The sequence below is a fragment of the Macaca nemestrina genome, chromosome 10 (genome assembly GCF_043159975.1).
Source record: "Macaca nemestrina isolate mMacNem1 chromosome 10, mMacNem.hap1, whole genome shotgun sequence".
NCBI classification, from domain to species: Eukaryota; Metazoa; Chordata; class Mammalia; order Primates; family Cercopithecidae; genus Macaca; species Macaca nemestrina.
Genome location: NC_092134.1, coordinates 32,989,848 through 33,010,410, shown reverse-complemented (window position 1 = coordinate 33,010,410; position 20,563 = coordinate 32,989,848). Strand labels below are relative to the sequence as shown.

The 20,563-nt window shown below is 40.5% G+C and overlaps 1 protein-coding gene across 2 annotated transcripts in view; it reads right to left on the bottom strand.

The window, feature by feature from the left end:
- BLTP3B (bridge-like lipid transfer protein family member 3B) overlaps window positions 1-20,563 on the bottom strand; it is a 117,589-nt gene that overhangs the window by 82,498 nt on the left and 14,528 nt on the right. The window contains exon 2 of one of the 2 annotated variants that reach the window (XM_011761808.3): window positions 19,823-19,968. The exons of the other annotated variant lie outside the window; for it this stretch is intronic. The gene's annotated coding sequence lies outside the window, so the exon portion shown is untranslated. The remainder of the gene's footprint in view (window positions 1-19,822; window positions 19,969-20,563) is intronic. 2 annotated transcript variants of the gene reach the window in all.

The window sequence follows — 20,563 nt, the reverse complement described above, 5'->3', positions numbered from 1 at the left end:
CTTACTATTTAAACTATATCTCAGATTCCTCATCTGTAACATGGGGATAATAGTACCTGCCTCACAGAGTTGTTTTAAGGATTAACCCAAAACATGTAAAGTGCTAGTTATGATCCCCAATATGAGTAATAACTCAGTAAGTGTTCACAATTATTAAGACTAAGATACAGGCCAGGCAGTTTGGCTCAGGCTTCTAATCCCAGCACTTTGGGAGGCCAAGGTAGGAAGATAACTTGAGGCCAAGAGTTTGACACTAGTCTGGGCAACATAGCGACACCCTGTCTCAGAAAAAAAAAAGAAAAAAACAATTCCCATTATTCAATATTTCATGGTATAACATGAAAAACTAGATGTTACACGGAATTTAGCAATGCACGTTAGATTGTTTAATTAATAAATTTAAAAAGTAGATACTCTTAATCTGCAGGTATTAGATAGGCTTCAAGGAGTCTACAGTATTTTATCAGACTTTCAAAGGGGGTTTTGGACACAAAATACGCTAAGAACCACTGCCTTAAAGAAAATGATTAATTTTAGTCACCTAGAAAATAAATTATTTCAACACTATAATTCAATATTTAATGGTTATAATTCAATTATTTAGCTTGTTATTAATAAATACCTCTTGGAGTGGCTACCCAGCTAACAGTAATTCATTCTTCTGGGAAAAACTGTATACACGGAGGAAAGATGCACATCTAAGATATTTTTTAACATACTTCCTTGGTTATAGCGATTTATTTACAGGTTGACATGGCATCTAGGCTATTCAATCATATTCTTTCCTCCAGAAATTTGAAACAAATAGACCACTTTGGGATCAAACTTATAAATTAATAACGGACAGTGACTGAGAAACACATAGCCACAATGTTTTAGAACTGAAAGGTACTGAAAAGATTCTTCTCCATTATTTTCCATTCTCGACAACTGAGCCCAACTCACATCCTTAATATGAACCAGTAATTGAAATCACTAGCTAGTATCTCAAGACTATGTGTCCCTACAAGGATGAAATTCTCATTATCATATGAAGAGTTTTTATAAGAACCAATATCTTTAAGCAAGCAAATTAATTTAACAGCTTCTGTTTGATTTTATTCAAAACAATACTTTCAGATGGGAAAATACCTTAAAACCACATTTTAAAGTCATACAAGAGAAGATGTTTTCAGAAAAACTTCCCCAAATCTGACAGACTGCCAAGTACTTTGGCTAGGATCACAAAGTTATTATCTGTAACTAATTAAATCCATTCATAGCCCATGGACCTCATCATGCAACCATAAAGATCCCTTGAATCAAAACTAAGAAACAGATCAAGGTTTTTCTTGTTTATTATTATTATTATTATTTTATTATTATACTTTAAGTTCTAGGGTACATGGGCACAACGTGCAGGTTTGTTATATATGTATACTTGTGCCATGTTGGTGTGCTGCACCCATCAACTCGTCAGCACCCATCAACTCGTCATTTATATCAGGTATAACTCCCATTGGTATCCCTCCCCACTACCCCCTCCCCATAATAGGCCCCGGTGTGTGATGTTCCCCTTCCAGAGTCCAAGTGATCTCATTGATCAATTCCCACCTAGGAGTGAGAACATGTGGTGTTTGGTTTTCTGTTCTTGCGATAGTTTGCTGAGAATGATGGTTTCCAGCTGTATCCATGTCCCTACAGAGGACAAGAACACATCCTTTTTTATGGCTTCATAGTATTCCATGGTGTATATGTGCCACATTTTCTTAATCCAGTCTGTCACTGATGGACATTTGGGTTGATTCCAAGTCTTTGCTATTGTGAATAGTGCCGCAATAAACATACGTGTATGTGTGTCTTTATAGCAGCATAATTTATAATCCTTTGGGTATATACCCAGTAATGGGATGGCTGGATCATATGGTACTTCTAGTTCTAGATCCTTCAGGAATCGCCATACTGTTTTCCACAATAGTTGAACCAGTTTACAATCCCACCAACAGGGTAAAAGTGTTTCTATTTCTCCACATCCTCTCCAGCACCTGTTGTTTCCTGACTTTTTAATGATTGCCATTCTAACTGGTGTGAGATGGTATCTCATTGTGGTTTTGATTTGCATTTCTCTGATGGCCAGTGATGACAAGCATTTTTTCATGTATCTGTTGGCTGTATGCATGTCTTCTTTTGAGAAATGTCTGTTCATATCCTTTGCCCACTTTTTGATGGCGTTGTTTGTTTTTTTCTCGTAAATTTGTTTGAGTTCTTTGTAGGTTCTGGATATTAGCCCTTTGTCAGATAAGTAGATTGCAAAAAGTTTCTCCCATTCTGTAGGTTGCCTGTTCACTCTGATGGTAGTTTCTTTTGCTGTGCAGAAGCTCTTTAGTTTAATTAGATCCCATTTGTCAATTTTGGCTTTTGTTGCCATTGCTTTTGGTGTTTTAGATATGAAGTCTTTGCCCATGCCTATGTCCTGAAGGGTACTACCTAGGTTTTCTTCTAGGGTTTTTATGGTTTTAGGTCTAACATTTAAGTCTCTAATCCATCTTGAATTAATTTTCGTATAAGGAGTAAGGAAAGGATCCAGTTTCAGCTTTCTACTTATGGCTAGCCAATTTTCCCAGCACCATTTATTAAATAGGGAATCCTTTCCCCATTTCTTGTTTCTCTCAGGTTTGTCAAAAGATCAGATGGCTGTAGATGTGTGGTATTATTTCTGAGGGCTCTGTTCTGTTCCATTTGTCTATATCTCTGTTTTGGTACCAGTACCATGCTGTTTTGGTTACTGTAGCCTTGTAGTATAGTTTGAAGTCAGGTAGCGTGATGCCTCCAGCTTTGTTCTTTTGGCTTAGGAATGTCTTGGCAGTGCAGGCTCTTTTTTGGTTCCACATGAACTTTAAAGCAGTTTTTTCCAATTCTGTGAAGAAAGTCATTGGTAGCTTGATGGGAATAGCATTGAATCTATAAATTACCTTGGGCAGTATGGCCATTTTCACGATATTGAGTCTTTCTATCCATCCGCATGGTGTGTTCTTCCATTTGTTTGTGTCCTCTTTTATTTCACTGGGCAGTGGTTTGTAGTTCTCCTTGAAGAGGTCCTTTACATCCCTTGTAAGTTGGATTCCTAGGTATTTTATTCTCTTTGAAGCAATTGTGAATGGAAGTTCATTCATGATTTGGCTCTCTGTTTGTCTGTTACTGGTGTATAAGAATGCCTGTGATTTTTGCACATTAATTTTGTATCCTGAGACTTTGCTGAAGTTGCTTATCAGCTTAAGGAGATTTTGGGCTGAGATGATGGGGTTTTCTAAATATATAATCATGTCACCTGCAAACAGAGACAATTTGACTTCTTCTTTTCCTGACTGAATACCCTCTATTTCTTTCTCTTGCCTGATTGCCCTTGCCAGAACTTCCAACACTATGTTGAATAGCAGTGGTGAGAGAGGGCGTCCCTGTCTTGTGCCAGTTTTCAAAGGGAATGCTTCCAGTTTTTGCTCATTCAGTATGATATTGGCTGTGGGTTTGTCATAAATAGCTCTTATTATTTTGAGATATGTTCCATCAATACCGAATTTATTGAGAGTTTTTAGCATGAAGGGCTGTTGAATTTTGTCAAAGGCCTTTTCTGTATCTATTGAGATAATCATGTGGTTTTTGTCTTTGGTTCTGTTTATATGCTGGATTATGTTTATTGATTTGCGTATGTTGAACCAGCCTTGCATCCCAGGGATGAAGCCCACTTGATCATGGTGGATAAGCTTTTTGATGTGCTGCTGGATCTGGTTTGCCAGTATTTTATTGAGGATTTTTGCATCGATGTTCATCAGGGATATTGGTCTAAAATTCTTCTTTTTTGTTGTATCTCTGCCAGGCTTTGGTATCAGGATGATGTTGGCCTCAAATGAGTTAGGGAGGATTCCCTCTTTTTCTATTGATTGGAATAGTTTCAGAAGGAATGGTACCAGCTCCTCCTTGTACCTCCGGTAGAATTCAGCTGTGAATCCGTCTGGTCCTGGACTTTTTTTGGTTGGTAGGCTATTAATTATTGCCTCAATTTCAGAGCCTGCTATTGGTCTATTGAGGGATTCAACTTCTTCCTGGTTTAGTCTTGGGAGAGTGTAAGTGTCCAGGAAATTATCCATTTCTTCTAGGTTTTCTAATTTATTTGCGTAGAGGTGTTTATAGTACTCTCTGATGGTAGTTTGTATTTCTGTGGGGTCCGTGGTGATATCCCCTTTATCATTTTTAATTGCGTCGATTTGATTCTTCTCCCTTTTCTTCTTTATTAGTCTTGCTAGCGGTCTATCAATTTTGTTGATCTTTTCAAAAAACCAGCTCCGGGATTCACTGATTTTTTGGAGGGTTTTTTGTGTCCCTATCTCCTTCAGTTCTGCTCTGATCTTAGTTATTTCTTGCCTTCTGCAAGCTTTTGAATGTGTTTGCTCTTGCTTCTCTACTTCTTTTAATTGTGATGGTAGGGGGTCAATTTTAGATCTTTCCAGCTTTCACTTGTGGGCATTTAGTGCTATAAATTTCCCTCTACAAACTGCTTTAAATGTGTCCCAGAGATTCTAGGTCCCATGCCACAGAGCCTCCCTCATTGCTAGCACAGCATTCTGAGATCTAACTGCAAGGCGGCAGTGAGGCTGGGGGAGGGGCGCCCGCCATTGCTGAGGTTTAAGTAGGTAAACAAAGCCTCCGGGAAGCTGGAACTGGGTGGAGCCCACTGCAGCTCAAGGAGGCCTGCCTGTTTCTGTAGACTCCACCTCTGGGTACAGTCTGACAGCTTTGAAGAGAGCAGTGGATCTCCCAGCACGGAGGTTGAGATCTGAGAATGGACAGACTGCCTGCTTAAGTGGGTCTCTGACCCCTGAGTAGCCTAACTGGGAGACATCCCCCCACTAGGTGCAGACCGACACCTCACACCTCACACAGCGGGGTACACCCCTGAGACGAAGCTTCCAGAGCAAGAATCAGACAGCAGCACTTGCTGTTCAGCAATATTCTATCTTCTGCAGCCTCTGCTGCTGATACCCAGGCAAACAGGGTCTGGAGTGGACCTCAAGCAATCTCCAACAGACCTACAGGTGAGGGTCCTGAATGTTAGAAGGACAACTAACAACCAGAAAGGACACCCACACCAAAACCCCATCAGTACGTCACCAGCATCGAAGACCAAAGGCAGATAAAACCAGAAAGATGGGGGAAAAGGGCAGAAAAGCTGGAAATTCAAAAAATCAGAGCACATCTCCCCCTCCAAAGGAATGCAGCTCATCACCAGCAACGGATCAAAGCTGGACGGAGAATGACTTTGACGAGATGAGAGGAGAAGGCTTCAGTCAATCAAACTTCTCAGAGCTAAAGGAGGAACTACGTACCCAGCACAAAGAAACTAAAAATCCTGAAAAAAGAATGGAAGAATGGATAACTAGAATAATCAATGCAGAGAAGGCCATAAATGAACTGACAGAGATAAACACCATGACACGAGATCAAGGCTTTTCTACAGAAACTCCTATTTCTTCATTTTCTCCTTTAATCACCTACACTCCTGTCACTCCAGGTGTACCTCTTTTTTTTTTTTTTTTTTTTTTTTTTTTTTTTTTTTTTTTAAGACGGAGTCTCGCTCTGTCGCCCAGGCTGGAGTGCAGTGGCGCTATCTCGGCTCACTGCAAGCTCCGCCTCCCGGGTTTACGCCATTCTCCTGCCTCAGCCTCCCGAGTAGCTGGGACTACAGGCGCCTGCCACCTCGCCCGGCTAATTTTTTTGTATTTTTAGTAGAGACGGGGTTTCATTGTGTTAGCCAGGATGGTCTCGATCTCCTGACCTCGTGATCCGCCCGTCTCGGCCTCCCAAAGTGCTGGGATTACAGGCTTGAGCCACCGCGCCCGGCCTGGGTGTACCTCTTTTAATACAACACTTCATTATCTGAAGTACTCCATTATCTCCAGGCTCACAATGTGAATTAGTTAAGGGATTTTCCAATTTTTTGACATAACCTAAGGCAAGAAATACACTATACATAACAACTTAGTAAGTACACAAACAAAAAAAAAGGCCCAAAATTTCATGAAGCAGTATTTTAATAGTCTGATATGTTCTATTTCAGTCTTTTAAAACAGTGATTGGCCAGGAGCAGTAGCTCACGCCTGTAGTCTCAGCACTTTGGAAGGCTGAGGTAGGTGGATCACCTGAGGTTGGCAGTTCAAGACCAGCCTGTCCAACACGGTAAAACCTCGTCTCCACTAAAAATACCAAAAATTAGCCAGATGTGGTGGCAGGTGCCTGTAATCCCAGCTACTTGGGAAGCTGAGGCAGGAGAATCACTTGAGCTTGGGAAGCGGAGGTTGCAGTCAGCTGAGATCACGCCACCACACTCCAGCCTAGGTGAAAGGGTGAAACTCTGTCTCAAAAAATAAAATAGTGATCATAACTAAAATGATTTCACAAACCAAGGTATGAACTAAAGTTTAAAACAATAAATAAGTATAGGCCGGGCATCGTGGCTCACACCTGCAATCCCAGCAATTTGGGCGGCCAAAAAGCCAGGTGGATCACTTGAGCTCAGGAGTTCCAGGCAAGCCTGGGCAACATAGTGAGACCTCGTCTCTATAAAAAATTCTTAAGTTAGCTAGGCATGGTGGCACATGCCTGTAGCTACTTGGGAGGCTGAGGTAGGAAGATCGCTTAAGCCAGGGAGATTGAGGCTGCAGAGCTGTGATCCTGCCACTGCACTCCAGCCTTGGTGAGAAAGTGAGATCCTGTCTGAGAAAAAAAAAAAAACAGAAGTATAATACATCTTCACCAAGTGTTTATTTTAGAAATGAGGGTTGGCTTAACAACCACAAACCAACTAATGCAATTCACCACATTAAAAGTAAAATCTAGGTCGGGCGAGGTGGCTCACACCTGTAATCCCAGCACTTTGAGAGGCCAATGTGAGCAGATCACCTGAGGTCAGGAGTTTGAGACCAGCCTGGCCAACATGGTGAAACCCCATCTCTACTAAAAATACAAAAAAAAAAAAAAAAATTAGCTGGATGTGGTGGTGCACACCTGTAATCCCAGCTACTCAGGAGGATGAGGCAGGAGAATCGCTTGAACCCAGGAGGTGGAGGTTGCAGTGAGCTAAGACTGTGCCACTGTACTCCAGCCTGAGTGACAGAATGAGACTCTGTCTCAAAAAAAAAAAATAAGTAAAATCTAGCCAGACACAGTGGCTCATGCCTGTAATCCCAACACTTTGGGAAGCTGGCATGGGAGGATCGCTTGAGCCCAGAAATAGTGAGACCTCATCTGTACAAAAAATTAAGTTAGCTAAGCATAGTAGCAGGGGCCTGTAGTCCAAGTTACTCAGAAGGCTGAGGTAAGAGTGATCATCTGAGCCCAGGAGCTGGAGCTGGTGCCTAGATAACACCACCATACTCCAGCCTGGGCAACAGAGCAAGATCCTATCTCCAAAAAAAAAAAAAAAAAAAAAAGGTAAAATTATATCATGTTCTCAATAGAGCCCAAAAAAGCATTTTACAAAAGTCAACACCCATTCATGAAAAAATAACTCTCAACAAAACAGGAACAGAAGAGAACTTCCCCAAAACTCTAAAGGACATCTACAAAAACTCTACAGCTAAAATTACACGTAATGAGAAAAGACTAAAACTGCTTTTCCCCTATGACAGGGACAAGGCAAGGGTGTTTGCTCTCATCACTTATTTCCAACAATGTATTGAAGGTTCTAGCCAACACAATAAGGTAAGAAAAAAATATAAAAGGCATCTGGTTTTGAAAAGTAGTAAAATTATTTTTCCCAGACGACATGATCACCTGTGTAGAAAATCATACAGAATTACTAAAGACATTGCCAGAACTAAAAAATGAGTATAGCAATGTTGTAGGATATAAGGCCAATATAAAAATAAATCAGTTGAAGGGACAGAGGAGCCATATGAAAGAATTACCAATAGCGAAAGCTGAAAGAACCTGAGCAACGAAATAAATAAAACAGTACTGGATAATAACACAAACTATAAAATAAAAATACAGAAGTCTACACTAATACAAACACATAATTAAATAAATAAATAACTTGGAAAAAATAGAGAAATCTCCCTGGCAGAAAAGTTCCAAAAAATTTACATAGATATTCTAGCCTCAGGGAGATGGAGCATAACTCCCCATTCTTTTAGTGAGGGCTGCACATACTTCCTTCCAAAATGTTCAGTATGAAAAAGGGGAAACGAGTAACTTTACAGTGGAGAACCTGGCTAATGCTACATCAGCCAGGTTATCAAAGTCAGCATCAACAATAATAAGACACGTTGATAATATGTACCCTTGATTTGACATGAAACAGCTCTTAACTAACCTCTGTGGTCTTCTTGCCAAAAACCCCTAACACCAATCTAATCCTAAGAAAAAGAGTAGACATACACTAGTGACTTCAGAATCACCCGCAGAACTTTTTATTTTGAGGCAGTCTCGTTCTGTCGCCCCGGCTGGAGTGCAGTTGGGTGTGATCACAGCTCACTGCAGCCTTGAACTCCTGGGCTCAAGTGATCCTCCCAGGCCTCAACCTCTCCTCCCTCAACCTCGACCTCCTCAACATGCCCAGCACCACCATGCCCAGTTCATTTTTATTTTTTTTTATAGAGATGGGGTCTTGCCATGTTGCCCAGGCTGGTCTCAAACTCCTGGGCTCAAGCAATCCTCCTGCTGTGGCCTCCCAAAGTGCTGGGATTACAGGCGTGAGCCACCACACCTGGCCTTTGGGGTGCTTTTTAAAACTACTCCATTTCAAGCCCATTCCCAGAGATTCTGGTGCTCTTGATATGGAGCAGGGTCTAGAAATCTCCATTTCTCCATTTTAGGAAGTTATCTGGGGGACTCATTTGTATGCATCAGATTTAAAATCATAGATTTATCATGGAGGAGATACAAAGAATGCCTTTTTTATACTACTGTTATCAATCCTGGACTGTATGTGTATTGATTTTAAAGAGCAACCAAAGATAGTTTGACACAGTTGAAATTTGCATTTCTCTTGGTCCTAGAAAAAATTAGTAATTTTATACAAATTTTTGAATTTTTTTTTAAAGGAAAACAGCAGACAAACCCCAATTGAAAGAAAACTATACAAAACACCTGGCCAGGTCTCCTCAAAACTTTCAAGGTTGGCTGGGCACGGTGGCTTATGTTCTCTACAAAAAGTAAAAAATTAGCCAGGCGTAGTGGCACATGCCTGTAGTCCCAGCTGCTCAGGAGGCTGAGGCGGGAGGACCGCTTAAGCCCAGGAGGTCGAGTCTCATTGAGTCATAATCACACTACTGCACTCCAGTCTGGAAGACTGAGTGAGACCATCTCAAAACAAAACAAAAGAACTCTCAAGGTCATCAAAAACAAGGAATGTCTGAGAAATGGGCACAACCAAGAGGAGCCTAAAAAGACATGACAACTAAATGTAATATATTTGGAATGGGACCATGGAACAGAAAAAGGACATTGGGTAAAAGAAATACTAAGGAAATCTGAACACAGTATGGCTAATAATATCTAATAATTATCAACATTAGTTAATTGTGACAAACCATACAAATGTAAAATGCTAATAAGAGAGACTGCATGTTGAGTATGAGAATTCTGTATTATCTTCACAACCTTTCTATAAATCTATAACTATTCTAAGATTAAACGCTTATTTTTTAAAAATCAGACTGATTATGGAAAGTTTATCCATTTTATGGTATGTAAATTTCACTCAACAAAAATTATAATAAAGAAATCAGCTGGTCGTGGTGGCTCATGCATATAACCCCAGCACTGTGGGAGGCCAAGGCGGGCAAATCACAAGGTCAAGAGTTCAAGACCAGCCTGGCCAACATGGTGAAACCCTGTCTTTACTAAAAATACAAAAATTAGCCAGGCATAGTGGCGCGCACCTGTAGTCCCAGCTACTCGGGAGGCTGAGGCAGGAGAACGGCTTGAACTCAGGAGGCAGAGGTTGCAGTGAGCCAAAATCATGCCACTGCACTCCAGCCTGGGCAACACAGCAAGACTCCGTCTCAAAAATAGAATAAAATTAAAAAAAAAAAAATCAATTATGTTTCTATATGTAGCAACAATCAGAAACTGAACATTTTAAAGTACCATTAACATTAGCATAAGAAATATGAAATTTTTAGGGATAAATTTGTCAAAAGGTGTGCAAGACTTAGAAACTGAAAACTACAAAATACTGTTTCAAGAAATTGAAGATCTAAATAAATGAAGAAATAAAACATATTAGTGGGTTAAACTCAATACTGTTCAAATGTCATCAAGTCTCTCAAAAAGACTTAGAGATTCAAGGCAACCCTAAGCAAAACCCAAGCAGGTTTCTTTTTTGAGAGAAATGACATACTGATTCTAAAATTTTTATGAAAATGCAGAAGACCTAGAATATCCAAAAAAAACTCTGAAAAAGATGAACAAAGTTGGAAACATTATACTGCCAATTTCAAGACTTATCTAAAAGCTACAGTAATCAAGGCAGTCTAATAATCATGGGTGTAAATAAATAATAAATGCAACAAAATACAGAGTCCAGAAACAGACCCAAATTTACGGTTAGCTAATTTCCAACAAAGATGCAAAAACAAGTCAATGAAAATATTTTTAACCAACGGTACCAGAATGCTGTTATAGCCGTAGGCAAACAAACAAAACAAAACAAAACAAAAAAACCTTGACAGTTACCTCACCTCATAAACAAAAATTAACTCTAAATTATCACAGACCTAAATCTAAGAACTACAACTTTAAAACTTCTTAAAATATGGAAGAAAATGGCCGGGCGCGGTGGCTCACGACTGTAATCCCAGCATTTTGGGAGGCTGAGGCAGGCGGATCACAAGGTCAGGAGATCCCGACCATCCTGGCTAACATGGTGAAACCTCGTTTCTACTAAAAATACAAAAAAATTAGCCGGGCGTGGTGGCGGGCACCTGTAGTCCCAGTTACACGGGAGGCTGAGGCAGAAGAATGGCGTGAACCCGGGAGGCGGAGTTTGCAGTGAGCCGAGATTGCGCCATTGCCCTCCAGCCTGGGCGATAGAGCAACACTCCATCTCAGAAAAGGAGGAAGGAAGGAAGGGAGGGAGGGAAGAAGGAAGGAAGGAAGGAAGGGAGGGAGGGAGGGAGGGAAGGAGGTATGGGGTGGAGGGAGGGAGGGAAGGGGGAGGGAAAGGGAGGAGGGAAGGGGGGAAGGGGGGAAGGGAGGAAGGAAGGGAGGAAGGGAGGAGGGAAGGGAGGACGGCAGGGAGGAAAGGAGGGAGGGAGGAGGAGGGAAGGGAGGAAGGGAGGGAGGGAGGGAGGAGGGAAGGGAGGAAGGGAGGGAGGGAGGGAGGAAGGAAGGAATATATAGAAGAAAATATTGGTGACCTTGAGTTTGGCACATTTAACACAACAAAAAAAGCACAAATCATAGGAGAAAAAATAGTCCATCAAAATTAAAACCTCTGCCCTTCGAAAGACACTGTATCTAGGGCAAACCACAGACTGGGAGAAAATATTTCCAAAGCTTTGAAAAACGACTTGTACCTACAATTTTTTTTTTTAATTCTTACAACTTGAAAATAAGACAATTCACTAATAAAATAGGCAAAAGGCCCAGGCGCGGTGGCTCACGCCTGTAACCCCAACACTTTGGGAGGCCTAGGCGGACGGATCATCTGAGATAAGGAGTTTGAGACCAGCATGGCCAAAATGGCAAAACCTCATCTCTACTAAAAATACAAAAATTAGCTGAGTGTGGTGGCAGGCGCCTCTAATCCCAGCTACTCAGGAGGCTGAGGCAGAAGAATTCCTTGAACCTAGGAGGTGGAGGTTTCAGTGAGCCAAGATTGCACCACTGCACTCCAACCTGGGTGACAGAGCAAGATTCCATCTCAAAAAAGAAAAAAATAAAAAATAAAATAGGCAAAAGATTTAAAGGGACTCTGGAACCAAAGAAGACACAGATGGCAGACAGGCACTTGAAAAGATGCCCAACATTAGTCATCAGAAAAATGCAAATTAAAAACCATAGTAAGATACCACTACTTATCCATTAAAATAGCTAAAATTTAAAAGGCTAACCATACTGAGTATTGGTGAAGACATGGAGCAACTGGAACTCTCATATACGTATTTGTGAGAATGTAAAATAAACAAGTTGAAACTACTTTGGAAAGCTGTTTGGAATTTTTTTTAAGTGATACATATACTTAGCATATACCTAACCATTCTACTACTAGGAATTTACTTAAAAGGAATGAAAATCTTAGGTCCTTCATATGAAAGCATAGCACATACAATTATGTAAAAGAGAGAGGAAGAGAGAGAGAAAGAGAGAGAGAGAGAGAGAAAGTCCTATGTCCTCATGAAGATTTATACATGAATGTTCATAATAGATTCATTTCTAATAGCTGACAAATGGACACAACCCAAATATTTATCAATAGGTAAATGGATAAATTGTGGCATATTCACAACTGAATACTCAGCAATAAGAAGGTATGCATATAACAAAATACATTAATTGCAAGATAATTATGCTGAGTGAAAGAAGCCAGGAAAAAAAATACACATTTATATAAAATTCTAGAAAATGCAAACTAGGCCTCGCACAGTGGCTCACGCCTGTAATCCCACCACTTTGGGAGGCCAAGGCGGGGGGCGGATCACGTGAGGTCAGGAGTTTGAGATTTCCTTATATTTGTTTTCTCCCAGTCTATGGTTTGCTCTGTAGTTACAGTGTCTTTCGAAGGACACACGTTTTAATTTTGATGGACTATTTTTTTCTCCTATGATTTGTGCATTTTTTGTTGTGTTAAACAATGTTAAAAAAATAATGAATTTAGCCAGGCATGGTGGTGCCTGCTTGTAATCCCAGATACTCAGGAGGCTAAGGTGGGATCACCTAAGCCCAGGAATTCCAGACCAGCCTGAGCAACATAGTGAGACACCATCTCAAATAATAAAATAAAATAAATGAACTTGTTAACTATTAATAAAATCTAAGGGAATAAAAACATATAAGGTATTAGAACCATAGCCTTTTGAAAACCACCCCATTGCATCTGCCATCCAATGAAGATACTAGAAGCAATTCTAAGCTTTAAAAAAAAAAAGTAGAGACATAGGCAGTCCTCATACTACAAAGAATATCAAATAATTTAATCCAACCTCCTCATTTTATAGCAGAGAATGTCAAGCCTAGAGAGGGTAAGTCAAATGCTGAAGGTCTCATTAAAGTACAGCCCAGACTATAACTAAACCTGTACAATTTTAATTTAAGAGGTATTTTAGGATCAGTTACCATTCCATTATCATACTGATAAATTTTCAATTCAACCATATTTAAAAACTGAGCATTTACTAGGCATTGTAGCAATATATGGCAACTCTTACCCTCAAGGAGCTTTCAGTATAAATTTGTAAGACTTAGCATATATTCCAGGTATAAACATTTTCTTTTTCATAAATTCTGCCTTTGTAGCTCAAACTAATGGTGTGTCTGTGATCCAACAAAACTTTGTTTCCCAAAATAGGCAGTGAGCCAAAGCAGGCCCTTGAGTTGTAGTTTGCTCCCTGCTTTACACAAATCCCACATGCCCCACCCCTGCTGAAAACTCTTCAAGAACCCTTTTCTCTACTACATTTTAGATAAACCCCAAACTCCCCCAAAGCCCAAAAGCCCTTGCACCATCTCCCTTAGGATCCCTTGCCTTCTCTCCGTCTGTTCCTAGAGAAGGTCAAACTTTTCTCCCCTGAGAACAGTTGGACAAGAAGCTCCCTGTGCCTGGCATGCTTTTCACCCTCTCATCCTTCTCATCTCCTAGGTTTACCCTAACTCATCACCCCTTCAGAGCAGCTTCTCCCCTCTCTCCTCCCCTCTCATGCTCTGCTCGCTTCATCCACTTTGATCTTCCTGGTCTATCAGAATTTGCAATTACTTGCCTTCTTACACGTTTGCTTCTCCCCAACTAGAAGATCAACTCCAGGAGAGCAGGGATCTTGTCCTCAGTCCCTAGCAGAGTGTCTGAGAGATTAAAGGTGTTGTACATTCAACAAATATTTACTGAGGACCTACTATGTGGCAGACACCAATCTGGGTGCTTGGGATGTAAGAGAGAACAGACAGACAAAGATCTTTGCACTGCAGGGCTTACTACAGTCAGGGCAGACAGAGCCAAAAACAATAAATTAAAAAATATATATATATGGTATTTTAGAAGGAACTGAGTGTTGTGATGTATAGGGAAACTCTCTAACCATGTTTTTCCTCTGCTCACACAACAATAATCATCAACACAGAAAAATTCCGTGATCATGTGTGCGGAATTTTCTCCCCCACACACCAAACAGTGGACACCAGCTGCGTGCCCTGTAATTCAGTTCAGACACTGTCTATCTGGAGATGGTATCAGATCCCACGTCGCACACGTTGAGGGCTCAGTCCCAAGACTGCCCACCGCCACCCCAGTCCTCACCCACTAAACCTGTTGCAAGTCTGGGCCTCCAGAACTTCTGACGGACAGGCTCTTTGAGTTTGATTAATGTCAAGGCATAAATTTTTTTAAAATAAAACCTACAATATTAATGGAACAAGAATCAAAGTATGCTCCCAATGGTTTAAATGGTTAAAAAAAAAAGGGTTTTTTTTTTTTTTTAATGCATTCTCAATTTACACAGAGTTTGTTTGACTTGGTTATTTTTGTAATTATGTGTGTAATGAAAAAAAATCAAGCTCATATAACCGGTTTTTCCAAATAAACATTTAAAAAATGAAAGAATGCAGATGGGCAGCCTGTGAGCTATCTGCCCAAAAACACTATTTGGCCCACACAGTGTTTTTAAAAATCTTAATTTGTTGTTAACCTTTAAAATAGGATAGGCATTGTAGCTCATGCCTGTACCCCCAACACTTTGGAAGGCAGAAGACAGAAAGACTGCTTGAAGCCAGGAGTTCAAGATCAGCCTGGGAATCATAGCAAGACCCCATCTCTACAAGAATTTTTTTTTTTTTTTAATTAGCCAGGCATGGTGGTGCATGCTTGTAGACTTAGCTACTTGGGAGGCTGAGGCAGGAGGATCACTTAAGCCAAGAAGTTTGAGGCTGCATTTAAGTGTGCACTATGATCACGCCCTACACTCCAGTCTGGGGGAGAGAGAGAGACCTTGTCTCTCAAATAAAGAAAGAAAGAAATAAAAACCATTAAAAATGGGTAGACCTAGGCAGGGCACAGTGGCTCATGCCTGTAATCCCAGCACTGAGGGAGGCTGAGGCAAGGAGGACTGCTTGACACCAGGAGTTTGAGACCAGCCTGGGCAACACAGAGATCCTGTCTCTACAAAATATTAAAAAAAAAAAAAAAAAATTAGCTGGGCATGGTGGCTCACACCTGTAATCGCAGCACTCTGGGAGGCTGAGGATGGATCACGAGGTCAGGAGTTTGAGACCAGCCTGACCAACATGGTGAAACCCCGTCTCTACTAAAAATAAAAAAAAAAAAATTAGCTGGGCACGGTGGAACGCGCCTGTAATCCCAGCTACTCAAGGAGGCTGAGGCAGGAGAATCACTTGAACCCAGGAGGCAGAGGTTGCAGTGAGCCGAGATCACTCCACTGTACTCCAGCCTGGGAAACAGAGTGAGACTCCGTCTCAAAAAATAATAATAAAAATTAGCTGGGCATGGTGGCCCATACCTGTAGTCCTAGCCACTTGGAAGGCTGAGGCAGAAGGATTGTTTGATCCCAGGAGTTAAAAGTTGAAATGAGTTATGATCACACCACTATACTCCCACCTGCGTGACAGAGTGAGACCCTGCCTAAATATATATATATATACACACACACACACACACACACACATATACACACATAAAGGTCCATATATATACATGAGTAGACCTTACATTAAAATCTGGGCATTGAGGCTGGGCACAGTGGCTCACTCCTGTAATCCCAGCACTTTGGGAGGCCAAGATGGGCGGATCACCTGAGGTCAGGAGTTCGAGATAAGCCTGGCCAATATGGTGAAACCCCGTCTCTACTAAAAATACAAAAAATTAGCCAGACATGGCGGTGCACGCCTGTAATCCCAGCTACTTAGGGAGGCTGAGGAAGGAGAATCGCTAGAACGTGGGAAGCAGAGGCCGCAGTGAGCCAAGACTGCACCACTGCACTCCAGCGTGGGTGACAGAGTGAGACTCCATCTCAAAAAAAAAAAGAAAATCTGGGCATCAGGCTGGGTATGGTGGCTAACGCCTACAATCCCAACACTTTGGGAGGCCCAAGGCAGGATTAGCTGAAGGCAAGAGTTCGAGACCACTCTGGGAAACATAGGGAGACCCCCATCTCTAGAAAAAATAAAACATTAGCTGAGCATGGTGGCGTACCTGTGGTCTCAACTACTCGGGAGGATAAGGCAGGAGGATCACTTACACCTGGGAGGTCAAGGCTGCAGTGAGTTGTGATCACGCCATAGCACTCCAGCATGGGCAACAGAGTGAGTGGTAATAGAGTGAGGGGGGCAGGGCAGAAAATCTGGGCATCTAGATTTTATTGAAATACCAGAAGATCTGACACAACTAGACATATATCCTTCATAGCAAAAACTGAGTGCCTACTATTTGCCAGTCACTCATTAGGCTCTTGGGAAATTTAAACAAATAATAAATAGTTAAAAAAAAAAAAAAAAAAGGCCGGGCGCGGTGGCTCAAGCCTGTAATCCCAGCACTTTGGGAGGCCGAGACGGGTGGATCACGAGGTCAGGAGATCGAGACCATCCTGGCGAACACAGTGAAACCCCGTCTCTACTAAAACTACAAAAAAAAAACTAGCCGGGCGAGGTGGTGGGCGCCTGTAGTCCCAGCTACTTGGAAGGTTGAGGCAGGAGAATGGCGGGAACCCGGGAGGCGGAGCTTGCAGTGAGCTGAGATCCGGCCACTGCACTCCAGCCTGGGCGACAGAGCGAGACTTCGTCTCAAAAAAAAAAAAAAAAAAAAAAAAAAAAAAAAGAAATAGTTACTGTTTTCAAGAACTTCACATTTTATTATTAGAAGCAAGTGTATACATAAATCATTGCAATATGTTATGATCTTACTATGTGCTAGGTACTATGTGATAGGTCATACAATAAAAATGGCAACAGGATAAAATGGAGTCACAAGGAAAAGGGTGATGATCAATTCTGTTAATAGTAAAGTAGGTGTCCAGGTGCAGTGGCTCATGCCTGTAATCCCAACACTTTGGGAGGCTGAGGTGAGAGGATCACTTGAGCCCAGGAGTTCGAGAACAGCCAGGGCAAAGGAGTAAGGCACTCTATCTATTAAAATAAAGAAAATAGTAAAGAAGACTTTGGGAAGGCTTCATAAAAGTAGGCAGCACTCAAGCTATGTTTTTAACAGTAAGTTTTTCCCAAGTGAGTAAGGCAGAGAGAAGGACATTTCAGGCAGAGGCAGCAGCAGCATGTTCAAGATTATAGGGTCACACACAGTAGGCACAGACATAAGATAAGGCATCAGGTAGTTTGGAAAGAAACAATATTCCTTGAGAAGCCAACTGAAGCCAGATCATGAAGGACTCTTGTTTTCCACGCCAAGAAATATGGGTTTTAACCTATACATCAATGTTGTTCCCACAGTGCCCCTAAGAAGACTGCTCACGGTTCAACCCAGGTGTGACAAGAAAAAAAAGAATATGCCAGAGGAACTACCACCACCCACCGTCCAATTACTGATTCAACTAGAGGAGCTCTACTTTTGTCTACTTTACGTAGTAAAGTTCTATTTTAAAATCTCTTTGGGCACAAAAATTCTACTGTTACAAACAAAAATTTTTATTAAAAAAAAAAAGCTTAAACAGGAGCCATTAAAAGATTTTTAGCAAGAAATTAAATGTTAAGATTAGCATTTTGGAAACATCTTTCTCTTAACAGCGCCAAGGATGGAATACAGAAGTATGAGACCCAAAGGACATGAAAATACTTAGTGTTTAGTTGCAACAACTGATGCAATAAACAATTAATAAAATCTGGTGATGAAAGATATTCAAATCTTACTGACATCTACTTTATCCAAGCAACTTGCTATGTCCTAGGTTCAGGATAAAGAGGATAAGTTCAATAGTTATTTCAATATAATCGTGACTGATTAAAATAGGAATGTAAAGAAGAAAAAGGAATTAATCTTGGTAGATGACTTGAATAATTCAACACATGGATAGCTGTGGTTAAAACTTGGAATACACTTCACCTTGAATAAGTTAAGCATAAACCAGGTTAAAAAAAAAAAAAGATATGTTTTAAGGAGGTATTATCTAGAAAAAACAAAGGGCTACAGTTGTGATTATACTTCATGAGCAAGTGTCTCAGAGGATTTGCTAGAGGTATACACAAAATCAGAACCATCCTTGAAAGCCATTTTAAACAGTAAAAGACTTTAACTATTAATATATTAAAGTGAATCTCAAAGGTTTCTACCTGAAGTTAAAGCTTGGCGCCTTTCCCTTGGCAATTCTGTTTGAGATCCAGATTCCAAAAGGAAAGCATGGAATCAATGCAGACAAGAATGTAAAACAATATTTAGGTCACTAGGCCTATACAATTGCTAGTTAGCATACATCCAACACATCCAACAAGTTTATCAATTGTCCATTACTCTTAGGTAAGTGTGTAATAAGTTGCACAATTCTACTTGTAGCATTTAATTAACAATTCATCACAAGACTTTTGGAAGTTCAAAGTATTTATGTGGATAAATTTCCCAAGAATTAGAAGTGTTCAGAGATATGAGTTTCTAGGTTTTTCACCGAGTCCTAAATTGAAAGAAATTCAGCACCATTTCCAAGAACTTGGTTTTATAATGTAACTGCTATCCCTGATAATGAAATTTTTAAAAGGAGAGGAGAGGGTAGAAGAGAATGGGGTAAAACCCTTAAACTCTTCAAAAATGAATCCTGGTAGAGCATGCTGGTGCATACCTGTAATCCTGGCACTTTGGGAGGCCTAGGTGGGAGGACTGCTTGAGCCCAGGAGTTCTGAGACCAGCCTGGGCAACATAGTGAGACTTCATTTCTATAAAAACTTAAAAACTCAGCCAGGCATGGGGTGCGTGCCGATAGTCCCAGCTACTCTGGTGGCTGAGGCAGGAGGATCACTGGGGCCCCGGAGTTTGAGGTTACAATGAACAGTGACTGCACTACTGCACCCTAGCCTGGGCAACAGAGCAACACCTTATCCCCCCACCACTCCAATCGCTTCAAAAAAGAAAAAAAAAAAAAAAGAATCCCATTTGCACTGCTGTTTGTGAGACTTATTTCAATCTCTTTGATAAAGATTATAACTAACATTAAATACACAAAATAAATTCTTAAATCCCTCAATGATGAATGAGAGAATTATTCAAAACAGCCTCTTTATCAAAAGAACCTTGTACCTCACTAATTACATTAGACTAAGAAGCCTTACCCATTCATTTAAAAGTAGATCAAATGCTAACTACTATTTCCAAATAGCTGGCAGGAAGTTACAAAACTCTCTTGCAACATCAGGAAGAGATGGTTATAACTTTAAGTATGTTGCCAAACCTTATCTATTAGAAAAGACATTGACTACAGGGTGAGACTCTGTCTCAAAAAAAAAGAAAGAAGACACTCAGAGAGGAATTACATGAGCCTCTAGCTACACAGTAAAGAAAATGAAATAGCTATCTGACTAAAACAGTAAGAAAATATTCTCAAAGTATCTTTATGCCGGGCATATTAAGTGCTTGCATTTATAGAATGGAAAAAAAAAAAAAAAGGATGGGGAATAGAAGTATTACCTGAGGGCAGGAAATTCAGAAAAAGGTCCCTATTCCTGGTGAAAGCAAGCAGTCAGTTGCCAGGGTTTCTTAGACTCCTCTGGTACTCATTTGGGTGATTATGCAATTCACAGCACACCAATCTCCACCACAGCCAGCAGGGAACGCTGCAGGGAATGGGTACACAGGGGACACAGAAGGGAGCAAGTTTAAGGGAAGGAAGAGGAAAGGAATGATGATAAAAAAAAAATTTAGCTGTGGTGCACTTTGGAAAAAAAATACAGTTGCATTTCACACTGGATTAACTAAAGGCACACTGCCTAAATTCTAAGATGAATTAACCATTCAGGATTTTCTTCATTTTCTCTATCACTGTTATTACTACTCCCCAATTACATTCATATTATCTTTTTAATTTTATATTAAACTGTCAATTAACAAAAATGAGATACTATGTCGCAGAAGTTATACAAAGGCTGAACTGTATGATTTACATTATATGAAATGAATTAAGACAAGCAATCTACAAAGCAAGCAATCTACACATACAGATTATCAAATTGGTTTAAGTACCAAAAGCCCCACTTTTAATTGTAATTCTCATTTCACTGAGAATACTGAGGCATAAAGCTACCCATAAAAAACAATCCACAAACCAAAGAGATATCCAGCAATAGGCCATATCTATATACTCAAAAATAAATTGGAAAATTATAGTATTCGTGGAGGGAAAAAAGCTTTTAATCTAAATTTTCTGGATAA